Source organism: Callospermophilus lateralis, chromosome 4 (assembly GCF_048772815.1).
Source record: "Callospermophilus lateralis isolate mCalLat2 chromosome 4, mCalLat2.hap1, whole genome shotgun sequence".
Taxonomy (NCBI): Eukaryota; Metazoa; Chordata; class Mammalia; order Rodentia; family Sciuridae; genus Callospermophilus; species Callospermophilus lateralis.
This window is the reverse complement of record NC_135308.1, coordinates 76,829,636-76,842,398: the sequence shown is the minus strand read 5'-3', so window position 1 is coordinate 76,842,398 and position 12,763 is coordinate 76,829,636. Positions and strand designations below refer to the sequence as shown.

The following is a 12,763-nucleotide window of genomic DNA, read 5'->3' as shown; positions in this document are numbered from 1 at the left end:
CTAACTTAGAATCCTGCCCATAATAGACACCTGTAGTTCCACAGTACCATCCTTGTGGCTCCCCAGAACTTTTCAGAATTATTTTTAGGAAGTACTAGGGATTTAAACCAGTGCCTTGAGCTTGCTGAGCAAGTACCCAACAACTGAACTACATCCTCAGCCCTTTTTTAGTTTTTACTTCTTGCATATGTGTTTCTCTTGCCTCTGCCATCATGCCCAGCAAGAATTTTTTTGTGTGTGTGCTAGAACCATTTTAATGTAATTATACATATCTGCCAAATCCAGGAAGAAAAGGTTTATGCATATATAACTTCCAGTTAACATCTGCAAGCATAAACAACAATGATCTCAGTTTAAAAATTCATCAGGGTCAGAGCAATTGACCAATGTCTCTTTACTGCTAGGCTTATTAACAGTAAAATACAGATGAATTAATGTCCTTTATTTCTCTTCTCTCACTCTCCTTGTCCAGACATTTTGTCGTAAAGTTTCAGTGCAGCTCACCTCCAGCCAAAAGTAATCTTTTAAAATCAGTACTCAGTTGCTCTGAATTTTGCTTATAATTATAACCTATTTAATCACAAAGAACTCCTGAAGAGGTGGAGTTCAAGGTTGCATACAATAACAGGAGATCACAGTTTTGAAGTTTAGCACAGATTAAAAACCACAGATGTACCATTTATATAAGACACACACTGATTGTCTCTTAAACTACATATTGACTACTTATGAACATTATTTTTTAAATAAAGTAGTGCATCTAGGACAATCAGTCGCACAATTCACAAAGCCCTGAAAAGTTTTTCAGTGCCAACTACCAGTTGGTCATGAAACATGAATGAGTTGAGACACTGTTCATTCCTAAGATTCAACCAAAGATTGGCTAAAACATTGGATCACCTCTGCTTATGAAGGCTAGGACCTTCCCTCCCTTCCCTCACAACTTGTTGTGTGATTTTCATTTTTTTGGTTGTGTTTGGTTGCACATGGCTGGAATGCATTTGATAGATCACTTGGTAAATCAGGAAAACCAATGATCTACAGCTATGAGAGGATCTTAAGCAGATTGGTTTGTCCATTTCAGGTTGCTGGTTGGTAGGCCCCTTTAAGGCCCTTTATTTTACCTTCTATGTCTCCTGGAACTTTCATCAGAGGAGTCTGAGCATCATCCCATATAACTCTTTTAACCAATGCCTGGCTAAAACTGGAATGTCCAGCCCAGCATATTTAAAAATCATCCAGAAAAATAGGTTCTATAGGTCTTCACAAAACCTGGAGTTTCCATGAGGATGTCTGATCTTTATAATCCAAGCAGTCAGCATTGAAGTTAAGCTTCCAGGAGGCAGTTTGGTCCTTATAATCCAAGCAATCAGTGGTTGAGTTAAAACCCAAGCTTGAAGCTCCATATTCCTGGGTGGAAAGAGAAGCTGGGGACTGATTGAGATGGCTGGTAACTGCATTGGTACCCATGGGACTCAGTGTGGTCCCTGGTCCAGGAAGCTGGTGATGCATAGGGGTCAAAGAAGATCCACAGTCCATGCCCCCAAAGTAGGAAGTTGAGCCAGCATATCCTTGACTATAACCTGAAGCCTGAGTATAGGTCATGGGATAGGACCTCTGCATGCAGGAGAGGAGGTGGACAAGGGATCTGACAGTGGGGAGATGGAGGCTGGGCTCCAGATAGACACTGGAGCATTGCTGCTGGCAATGGTAGGGACTGAGGTGCTAGAGGGGGGAGTAAACTGACCACTTGTTTCAGTCTCTGAACTCACTTCCTGAGCTGGAGATGTCTTCTTTTTGGCAGGTCTCACTTTATTTTGACCTCCATTCTGTTGTTGCTGCTGCTGTTGGCTTTGCTCTTCCATTCTTAAAGCATACCTGCACCCTGGATTCTGGCAAGTTGATTTTCAGCGCCACTTCTTCCTGCATGAAAATGTCTGGGTACCAGGTCTTGGCAAACAACGCTTCCAGGACATCTAACTAACAGCAAACAGCGCTTCCAGGACATCTTGCTAAGCTGAGGTGAATGTTGTCCTGTCCCACCGCTGTTTCCGGGGTGTGGCTGCGGGACTTGAAGCCCAGGGCCCTTTAGGGTGGGGGAGGAGTTTCTCAGTCACAGGAGTTTCTGCAGGTCCTCCGACTATCCCACCTTCCCCCCTCTTCTCCTCTCCTCCTCCCAATGCTCTCCTCTTGGCTTCCAGGGCCTGGGCTCCTGAGGCTCAGGACATACTGTCCTTTTCAGAGTAGCATCCAATTCTGAAATGGAGCAAGAATTTTTAAAATTAGGGATATTGGTGGGGGAATATTAATTAGTGATTTTTTATAGTGCTATAATTAAATCCAGGGCCTCAAGCACTCTAAGCAGGTACTCTACCTGAGCTCCTTCCCCAATCCCATTTTATTTTTATTTTGAGACAAGGTCTTGCTAAATAGTCCAGGCTAGTCTCCAACTTGCCATTCTGCTGCCTCACCCCCCAAAATAGCTGGTATGGAGATGTAGCTCAGTGGTACAGCACCTCTGGGTTCAATCCAAGCAAAACACACACACACACACACACACACACACACACACACACACACAGGAAGAGAAAAATTTTTTTAAATTAAATTTTGGCAAAATCTAAACATAGGATCATATTCTTTCAATTAGAAGCACCAATGACCATTCTTTCTTAAACAGTATCATAGCAAAGGTAATCCTGTTATTTGTTTGTTTGTTTGTTTGTTTCAGTAGAGGAGATTGAAACCAGGGGTACTTTATTACTGAGCTGCATCTCCATCTCTTTTCTCTTGAGACAGGTTCTGACTAAGTTGCCCAAGCTGACTTTGAACTTCAGATTCTCTTGCCTCAGCTTCCTGAGGAATTGGTACAATAGGTATGTGCCACCATGTATAGCATTACTGCTACTTACTAAACCCATTAAGTTGTTTTTTTTTTTCCTCCTGTACCAGGGATTGAACCAGTGATGCTCAACCACTGAGCTGCATTCCCAGCTCATTTTTTAAATTGTTTTAATTTGAGAAAGGCTCTCAATATGTTGCTTAAGGCCTCACTAAGTTGTTGAGTCTGGCTTTGATATTTTGATCCTCCTATCTCAGGCCCAAAACTGCTGGGATTACAGAAGTGCACAACCAAGCTCTGCTAAACCCACTAGTTGTGTTTTATTTCAACAAATTTTTTATTTATTACTTCAGATATCTTTAATATCCAGATGTGTGTGTATTTGGTACTGGAGTTTAAACCCAGGGGATTTTCACCAGTGCTCTTCATCCCCACCCCTTTTCATTTTCTATCTTGAGATAGGATCTCCCTAAGTTGCTTAGGGCTTCATTAAATTGCTCAGGCTGGCCTCAAACTTGTGATCTTCCTGCCTCAACCTCCAGAATTGCTGGGATTACAGGGTAGTGCCTCTGCAGCCAGCTCAAACATATTGTTTTTAGCATGTCAAAGTTTATTCCCTCCTTCATGAGGAATCTAATAAGGAGATAATTGTCCATGCCACTCACAGCGGCCTGGGAAATAAGAAGGTTCCATAAGGAATTAATATCTAGGTTTCCCCCATGCAGCACTGGTCATTATGGACTGCTGCTGGCTTTTCCTTTCTTTTTTCCTTTTTCTTCTTCTTTTTTGTGAAGCTGGGGATTGAACTCAGGTTCTCACTCTCACACATGCTAGGGAAACACTCTCTACTGAGTTACTCACCCAGCTTTCCATATATATAAAATATATATACATATATATTCATTAAAATGTCATGTTTTTATTAGTTGATATAAAGTAAATTTAGGACATGATGATTTGGAGGTATCTTTCCAGAAATACCATAGCAGAAATAATGCACCATGTATCTGAGAAGCAAACCATAAATAAATTGACCTGAGACTGTTCATCAGTCGCAGGCATCAAGGTCCATCTTCCTGGCTGGGTGTTCATTATCTGAGAAGCACTGAAAAGTGACAAGGAGAGTTCTTCTAGCAGAGGCATGTAGTTTCTTTTGTTTTCTAATAGCTTTCAATTTCTTCATTAGTCAGTATAAAATGTGAGACCACTATTTTTTTTCATTTATTGTTTTAATTTGTTATATATGACAGCAGAATGCATTACAATTCATATTACACATATAGAGCACAATTTTTCATATCTCTGGTTGTACACAAAGTAGAGTCACACCATTCGTGTCTTCATATATGACTTAGGGTAATGATGTCCATTTCATTCCCCCATCATTTCTACCCCTATGCCCCCTCCCTTCCTCTCCCTCCTCTTTTCCCCTTTGCCCTATCTAGAGTTCATCTAATCCTCCTATGCCCCTCACCACCATATTATGAATCAGCATCCTTAATCAGAGAAAGCATTCAGCATTTGTTTTTTGGGGATTGGCTAACTTCACTTAGCATTATCTTCTCTAACTCCATCCATTTACCTGCAAATGTCATGATTATATTCTCTGTTAATGCTGAATAATATTCCATTATGTATATATACCACATTTTCTTTATCCATTTCATTCATCTACTGAAGGGCATCTAGGTTGCTTCCATAGTTTAGCTATTGTGAATTGTGCTGCTATAAACATTGATATGGCTGTGTTCCTGTAGTGTGCTGTTTTTAAGTCCTTTGGGTATAGATGGAGGAAAGGGATTGCTGGGTCAAATGGTGGTTCCATTCCCAAATTTCCAAGAAATCTCCATACTGCTTTCCATATTGGCTGCACCAATTTGCAGTCCCACCAGCAGGTATAAGTGTTCCTTTTCCTCCACATCTTTGCAAACACCTCTTGTTGTTTGTATTCTTAATAGCTCACTCCAGTCTTTTTTTTTTTAAGAGAGAGAGAGAGGGAGAGAGAATTTTAATATTTATTTTTTAGTTTTCGGCAGACACAACATCTTTGTTTGTAGGTGGTGCTGAGGATCAAACCCTGGCCGCACACATGCCAGGCGAGCGCGCTACCGCTTGAGCCACATCCCCAGCCGGCTCACTCCATTCTGACTGGAGTGAGATGAAATCTTAGAGAAGTTTTGATTTGCATTCTTCTAATTGTTAGAGATGTTGAATATGTTTTCATTATTTGTTGATTGATTGGGTTATCTGTTTTTAGTTTTGTTTTGTTTGTTTGTTTGTTTGTTTATTTGTTTTGGTGTTAAGATTTTTGAGTTCTTTTTATATCCTAGGGATTAGTGCTATATCTGACATGCATGTGGTAAAAATTTGTTCCCAAATTGTAGGCTTTCTATTTACTTCTCTGACTGTTTCTTTTGCTGAGAAGAAGCTTTTTCATTTGAATCTATTCCATTTATTGATTCTTGATATTAATTCTTGTGCTATAGGACTCTTATTAAGGAAGTTGGGGCCTAATCTGACATAATGGAGATTTCAGCCTACTTTTTCTTCAGTAGCTCAGGTCCATCATAGTGAAATCATTCTGGACTATGAGTAGGTGAGTTCTTTGAAGAGAGAGTGTCAGGGAAGCCCATAGTGTACAGGGCTCTGGTCAAAGCTTCCCAGGGAGAAGGAGAATGTAAAGCACACTATAGAAGTTTCACTGGTACACCTGACTTTATTTTTATTTTTCTGTAATGGGGATTGAACCTATGATGCATAACCACTGAGCAACATCCCCAGCCATTTTTATTTTTATGTTTTTAAATTTTGAGACAGGCTATCACTAAGATGCTTAGTGCTTGCGAATTTTTGAGGCTGGCTTTGTACTTGCAATCCTTCTGCCTCAACCTCCAGAGTGAGTCAGTGTGATTACAGGCAGGCATGTGCCATACACTGGGTTGACTTTTATTTATTTATTTATTTTGAGAAGGGTCTTGCCATGTTGCCCAGGCTAATCTCAATCACCTTCCTCAGCTTCCCAAGTAGCGGGACTATAGTCATGCACCACTGCACCAGGCTATTCTAGATGCCAGCCACTTCTATCTCCAGAGTTAATGCCACCTTCTGAAGAGAATTGGAAAGAATACTTGCTTTATACTCAGGGCCCATGGTCACATTTCCAGGAAAGACAAAGGGGTCAGGTTCCAGAGTCAGGCTTCTGATCACTACAGGGTCCTTACCTTGGTTACAGTTATCCCAGTAAAAGGTAATGATTCAGACAGACAATTTCAAGGACCTCAGGATCCCACAGAAGGGGACCCAGGACACTCAGGATCAGGTCCCTGTAGGGATGCATTGCAAAGGATGCATTAGCACTGGCAAAATTTTTCATCTATTAACATATTATTCATATAGTTTTAAAGTCTGATTCTATCAACTCTGTTCCAGGATTTTATTTCATTTTCTGTTTTAAATGAGATCATTTCTTTTCTGTTTTTTTCTTCTGTCTACCTAAAGGATAGAAGCCAGGGGCTCAAGTATGTTAGGAAAGAACGCTACACTGAGCTACATCTCTGGCCCTTTTTCTTTTGAGAAAGGGTATTACTAAGTTGCCAGGGGTTGGCCTCCAGCTTGTGAACCTCATGCCATTCACTCAAGTTGGTGGAATTACAGACTTGCTCCACTGTACCCAGCTAGATCTCATCTAATTTTTTAGTACCAGGAATTGAATCTAGGGGTGATTAAACACTGAGCTACATTTCCAGATATATATATAAAATAGTATATATACTATTGTTAATATTTATGTGTACATATGATATTTCAATATATTTACACATTAGGTAATGTTTCAATCAGGTAATATTCAATATGTCTATTTCTTTAACATTTATCATTTTTTTATGATGAAAACATTCAAACTCCATTCTTCCAGGTTTTTGAAATATATAGCACATTATAATTATCTACAGTCTTCTCAGCAATGGCACACCAGAAATTGGCTTATTTCATTTAACATAATTACCTCCAAGTTCTAACCATGTTGAAAAAGGACAGAATTGCATTATCCCTCATAGATGAAGAATATTCTATGGCATATTTATACCAATTTTCTTTACCTATGCATCACCTGATGGACAGTTAGGTTCATTTCTTAGCTATTTCTTAGCTATTTTTGAATAGTGCTGTGTTAACATGTGAATGCAAATATCTCTTCACTGATCTTATTTCCTTTGGATATATTCCTCATGGTGGAATAGCTAAACTTAAAGTTTTTTTGTGGGTTTTATCCACCAATGAGCAAATACACTTTCTTCTCAGCAGCACATGGATCCTTCTCTTAAATAGACCATTTATTATGCCACAAAAAATCTTTTTTATTATTTTTCAGCATTAGTAAGGGTTAATAGGAAAACAAAAATTATATTTATGGTATACAATATAATGTTTATATATATTACAAAATTATTAAATCAACCTAAAGTATTCATCATCTCACATTTTTTTGTAGTGAGAATGTTTACAATCCACTCTCTTTTTTTAATCTTTTATTGATTTTATTTTTTTAAATACACGACAGCAGTGGAATGCATTACAATTCTTATTACCATATAGAACACAATTTTTCACATCTCTGTAATAAAGTATGTTCACACCAATTCATGCTTTTATACATGTACTTTGGTGGGTTTTTTTTGCATTTCAATTCTTAATACACATATATACCATGATTTTTCATATCTCTGACAAAGCAACTCTTAGTAAATGCAAAAAAAAAATAAGTAGAGATACTACCCTGCATTCCATCAGACCACAATGGAATGAAATTAGAAATTATTGATAAAATAAAAAAATAAAATCCACTCCAACACATGGAGACTAAATAATATACTATTTAATGATCAGTAGGTTGCAAAAGATATCAAGGAGGAGATTCAAAAATTCTTAGAGGTAAATGAAAACACAGATACAACATATTGAAATCTTGGGACACTATGAAGACAGTTCTAAGAGGAAAGTTCATTGCACTGAGTTCATTCCTTAAAAGAAGAAAAAGGTCAACGAATAGATGACCTAACATTACATCTCAAAACCTTAGAAAAAGAAGAACAAATCAACCCCAAAAGCAAAAAAAAAAAAAAAAATCAACCCCAAAAGATAGGAAATAATTAAAATCAGAGCTGAAATCAATGAAATTGAACCAAAAGAAACAATTGGAAAAATTGACAGAACAAAAAGTTGGTTCTTTGAAACATAAGATTGATAAACCATTAGCCATGCTAACAAAGAGAAGGAGAGAGAAAACTCAAGTTACTAACATCCATGAGGGAAAAGGAAATATTATGATGGACACTACAGAAATACAAAAGATAATTAGAAATTATTTTGAAAATTATACTTTAATAAAATAGAAAATATTAAAGGCATCAACAAATTTCTAGAGGCATATGATATGCCCAATTAAATCAGGATGATATACATGATTTAACCAGATCAATTTCAAGCAGGGAAATAGAGGATGCCATCAGAAGCTTACCAATCAAGAAAAGCCCAGGCAGGACCCATGGATACACAGCTGAGTTCTACAAGACCTTTAAAGAAGAACTAATACCAATACTTCTCAAACTATTTCATGAAATAAAAAAAGAGGGAAGACTTCCAAACACATTCTATGAGTCCAATATTACCCTGATTCCAAAACCAGACAAAGACACAGCAAAGAAAGAAAACTTAGTGAGAGGCATGTGCCACTGCAACAGGCTAGATCTTATCTTTTTAATGAACAGTTATTTTCCATCCAATACTAGATATTATTCATAAAATCTTGAGACAGCATAACTCCCTACTTGACTTCCTTTCAAAGAGGAGACTAGAAGTTCCTGAAAAATAATACTTTAGCTAGGTAATTAAGGTCAATGTAAACAGTATGTAATAAGCATGTTGTGCCCTTGGGTTGGGGACAGAATGTGGTAGAATGCTTGCCTGGTATGCATGAGGCCATGATTTAATTACTAGTATCCAAAAAAAGGAAGCTAGGCTTAGTAATGCACATCTTTAATTCTAATTACAGGAGGCCAAGGCAGAAGGACTGTAAGTTTGAGGCTAATCTCAGTGGTTTAGCAAGATCTAAATCCTGTCTCAAAAATAAAAAGGCATTTGGGGATGTAATTCAGTGGTAAAGTGCCCCTGGGTTCAATCTCCAATACAAGAAAAGAAAAAAAAAAGAAATGATATGATAAAAATGACACTTTTTGTGGTTTTTCTAACAAAAATCCATAATCAAACTGTCATGAGAAACAAAAAAAAGTCAAACAAATACCCAAAAGGAACATTCTGCAAAATTCATGACTAGTATTTCTCTATCAGGTTCATCAAAAAAAAAAAAAAAAAAAGAGAGAGAGAGAGAGAGAGAGAAGGGATTCTAGCTCAGGGTCTCCAATGTCAAGTGAATAGGAAGGCTGAGCCAAGAGGACCACAAGTCAGAGGACAGCATTAGGAATTTAGTGAGAACTTAAGCAACTCCGTGAAGCCCTGTCTCAAAAGTGAAAAGGTCTGGGATGTAGCTTAGTAGTAGAGTGTCCCTCAGTTCAATTTCCAGTACCAAACAAACAAACAAATGAAAAGCAAAAACAAAAACAAAACACTCATATACAGAGACACAAAATCCAAGAGAAATCTGAGAAACTCTTATAGGTCAGAGAAGTCTAAGGAGATCTGATTATTAAATATACCCTGGTATCCTGGTTAAATTCTGGAACTGAAAATTACATTAGTTGAAAATTTAAAAAATCCAAATAAAGTATGAATCTTAGTAAATTTTAACATATCAATGCTTGTTTATTAGCAGTGACAAATGGACCAAACTAATGTTATTAACAGGGGAAATTGCATCTGTTGTGTCTAGGAATTTCCCATGCTATCTTCTCAATTTTTCAGTAACTCTAAATTCATTCTGAAAACTTAAGTTTATTTTATGAAAAAACAGAAATTCAACTTCTGCATTGTAGTGAGGAGTTGTTGGATAATCTGATCTTTTCTCAGAGATAATTTACTTTCAATTTGGCAGCTGGAGTTAAGGTAGATTAAGGCAGATTTTGCCTTAATACAGTCAGGGATTGGGTGGTTTTCAAAACTGCTTTTAAGGGCAATGGTAGAGTGCTTGCCTAGTATGCACCAGGCACTGGATTCCATCCCTTGTATTGCAAAACAACTAACTGCAAATTTTACAGAGAAACAAACTGCATTTTAGCCTAAGATAACAATCTATTTTCAGTTCTTCATTATTCCTAGGGCACTGATGGGTTGGGTCCTAAATCCCCTTGCTCTTGGAGTCTTCTAAATCCTTGTTTTTGAATTTTGACCTTTCTTGTCACTTTATGTGCAGATTCTCAGTCTTACAATCAAGGGGTTTTATTTATTTGTTTTGGTACCAGGAATTGAATCCAGTGGTGCTCAACCACTGAGTCACATCCTCAGCCTCTTAAAAAAAAATTGAGACAGGGTCTCAGTAAGTTACTTAGAGCCTCACTAAATTGCTGAGTCTGGCTTTGAACTCATGATCCTCCTGCTTCAGCCTCCAGACTTGCTGGGATTACAGATGTGCTCCACCACACCTTGCTGCTCTCTATGCTTTCAAATGGTTGTTTTTGTGTTTTACCCAGCTTCAATAGTTGGTCTCAGCAGAGGATTGATCTGACACTAGCTATTTAGCCACAGTCCAAACTGGAAGTATCTGCTTCTTATTTTTAAGTGTGCCTTTCATATCCTCATTGATTGAACAATTTTAACAACAAGATTTCCACTAGTCCTGGTGCTGCTTCTTAGGATCAGACAATAAAATAAATTTAGTAGTGGCATTTTAAAAATCAGATAAAAAGTCACATAGATATTAGAATAATAAAGAACTAGTTAGGGAGTAAATCTAGAAAATCAAGAAGAATACTACTGACACATCTCACATTATACTATGGGAAGGTAAAATACTAGTTAGCATGTTCCAAAGTAATCCCCAAAGTGCTGGCAGGAAGTGCTAACACTGGATCTAACACAGATGTATCTTTTTTCTCTAAAAATGATGATGATGATGATGATGATGATAATGATGATGATTGTTCTGGGAACTGAATCTGGAGCATGCTAGGCAAGTGCCCCATCACTGATTAACATCCCCAGTCCTTTTTAAATTTCATTTTGTTTCAGGGGCTCATTAAGTTTCCCAAATGACTTCAAATTTGGCATGATACTGTCTCAGCCTCCCAAGTCACTGGGGTTATAGGCTTGTGTCACTGTGCCTGACTACCTGTGAGAGTTGTCCTCTTAATTCTCAGCATTATTTATGTTATGATACTGGCAACATGTCTTAGTCTATTATATATTGATCCATTTTGACAAAAAGAGATGTGAGTTAATTTGCTAATTAATTTTTTAATATTTGTCAATTTGGAACCACTGATAATTTAAGGGCCTTCTTTATGGCAAGAAATGCATGCTGGGAAAAAAGGAAGGGGGAATAATTCATCTTTTTTTTTTCTTTTTTCCAATACTGGGGACTGAACCCAAAGACACTTTACCAAGGAATCACATCCCTATCCCTGTTTTTATTTTTATATTGAGACAGGGTCTTGCAAAATTAGTTGCCCAGGCTGGCCTCATATTTGTGATCCTTTTGCCTCAGTCTCCTGGGTTGATAGGCGGAGTACCACTGCACCTGATTGTGGGAAGCCATTCTAGCATGTAATTTGAGTTACCTCCCTGGCTGGGTGAGAGGCACTTAGACACAGCTGTGTCAGAGCCTTCCCCACCCTGTCCCAGGTGCGAGGGCTTGTCCATGTGGGGGTGTGCCTCACCACTGACCCCAAGAGCAATCACTGACCCTGACCTTGGAATGCTGCCCCTCTTTTCCTTCATTGGATGGAATTTTCCCTTGAGTTTTTGTTCCTCAATAAAAGCTCACTCCCTGGCATGTTCCCTCTCTCCTGTTTAACCTCCCACCACATTAGGTGGCTGGAGGCAGGAGCTAGGAGGAGCCGTCTCTGAGTTGGGCAATAAAGGTAATGAGAATTATGTCTCTTTAATTTTACAACTCACTAGTTAATTTTTATGCTTCGAACCTCTATTATGAAGCTAGTGTGCTGGTCGAGTGGCTGACCTGACTAATATTTCAGCTTTGGAGGACATGAGCAAAAATATTAAAAAATATTAGTATGGGGTCCAGGGGTATATTTCAGTGGTAGAGAACTTTCCCAGCATGCATGAGACCCTGGGTTCCATTATCAAAACACACACACACACACACACACACACACACACACACATACACCTTTATTAATGATAAAATTTACACAAAACAGCACTGCTTCAAGAAAGAAACACGACTTTTCCTCATCATGTTTCCCTTCTTGAGGGGTGACACCTATTCTCCATATCTAAAAAGTACACCCCATGAGAAGGTGTACTCAGCTAGGTTAGTTGAGCCAGATAGGGAAGGCTTAGAATCTAGTCTGTCATGTTTCCTCACAGATAACAGTAGCTTTACCTGAGTCTCCTATATTAATCTTATGTTTTCTCTGTTCTGAAATCAACTCTCTCTTTCTGGATCTGCCATTCAAATTGAAAAAATGCATACTTGGGTTTCGTTGCTGTTGTTGTTACTGTCATTTGTTTGTTTGCAGTGCTGGGCATGGAACTCATTGCCTCCCATGTTCAAACAACTGCTCCAGCAGTGAGCTATATCCGCACCCAAGATGCATAGTTTTATCAAGATTGATACCAGCTTGTGAAATTCTGAGTTGGAAGCAGCAACAGAGTGTACTGCATGGCTGCCAGGTCTTGGGACTGCACATGTGGCTGGGATGGCTCCTGGCGATCAGCCAGGAGGTGGTGCTGTGGGTGGTAAAGGAGGAGGTGGACCACCTCCAGGATAGGTCTGGGACTCTTCCA

The 12,763-nt window shown here is 38.5% G+C and overlaps 1 pseudogene; it reads right to left on the bottom strand.

Annotated features, from left to right (window-relative positions):
- Nucleotides 1-1,263: 1,263 nt before the first annotated feature.
- The window catches only part of LOC143398348 (homeobox protein OTX2 pseudogene), a 30,656-nt pseudogene continuing 19,156 nt past the window's right edge, over nucleotides 1,264-12,763 (bottom strand).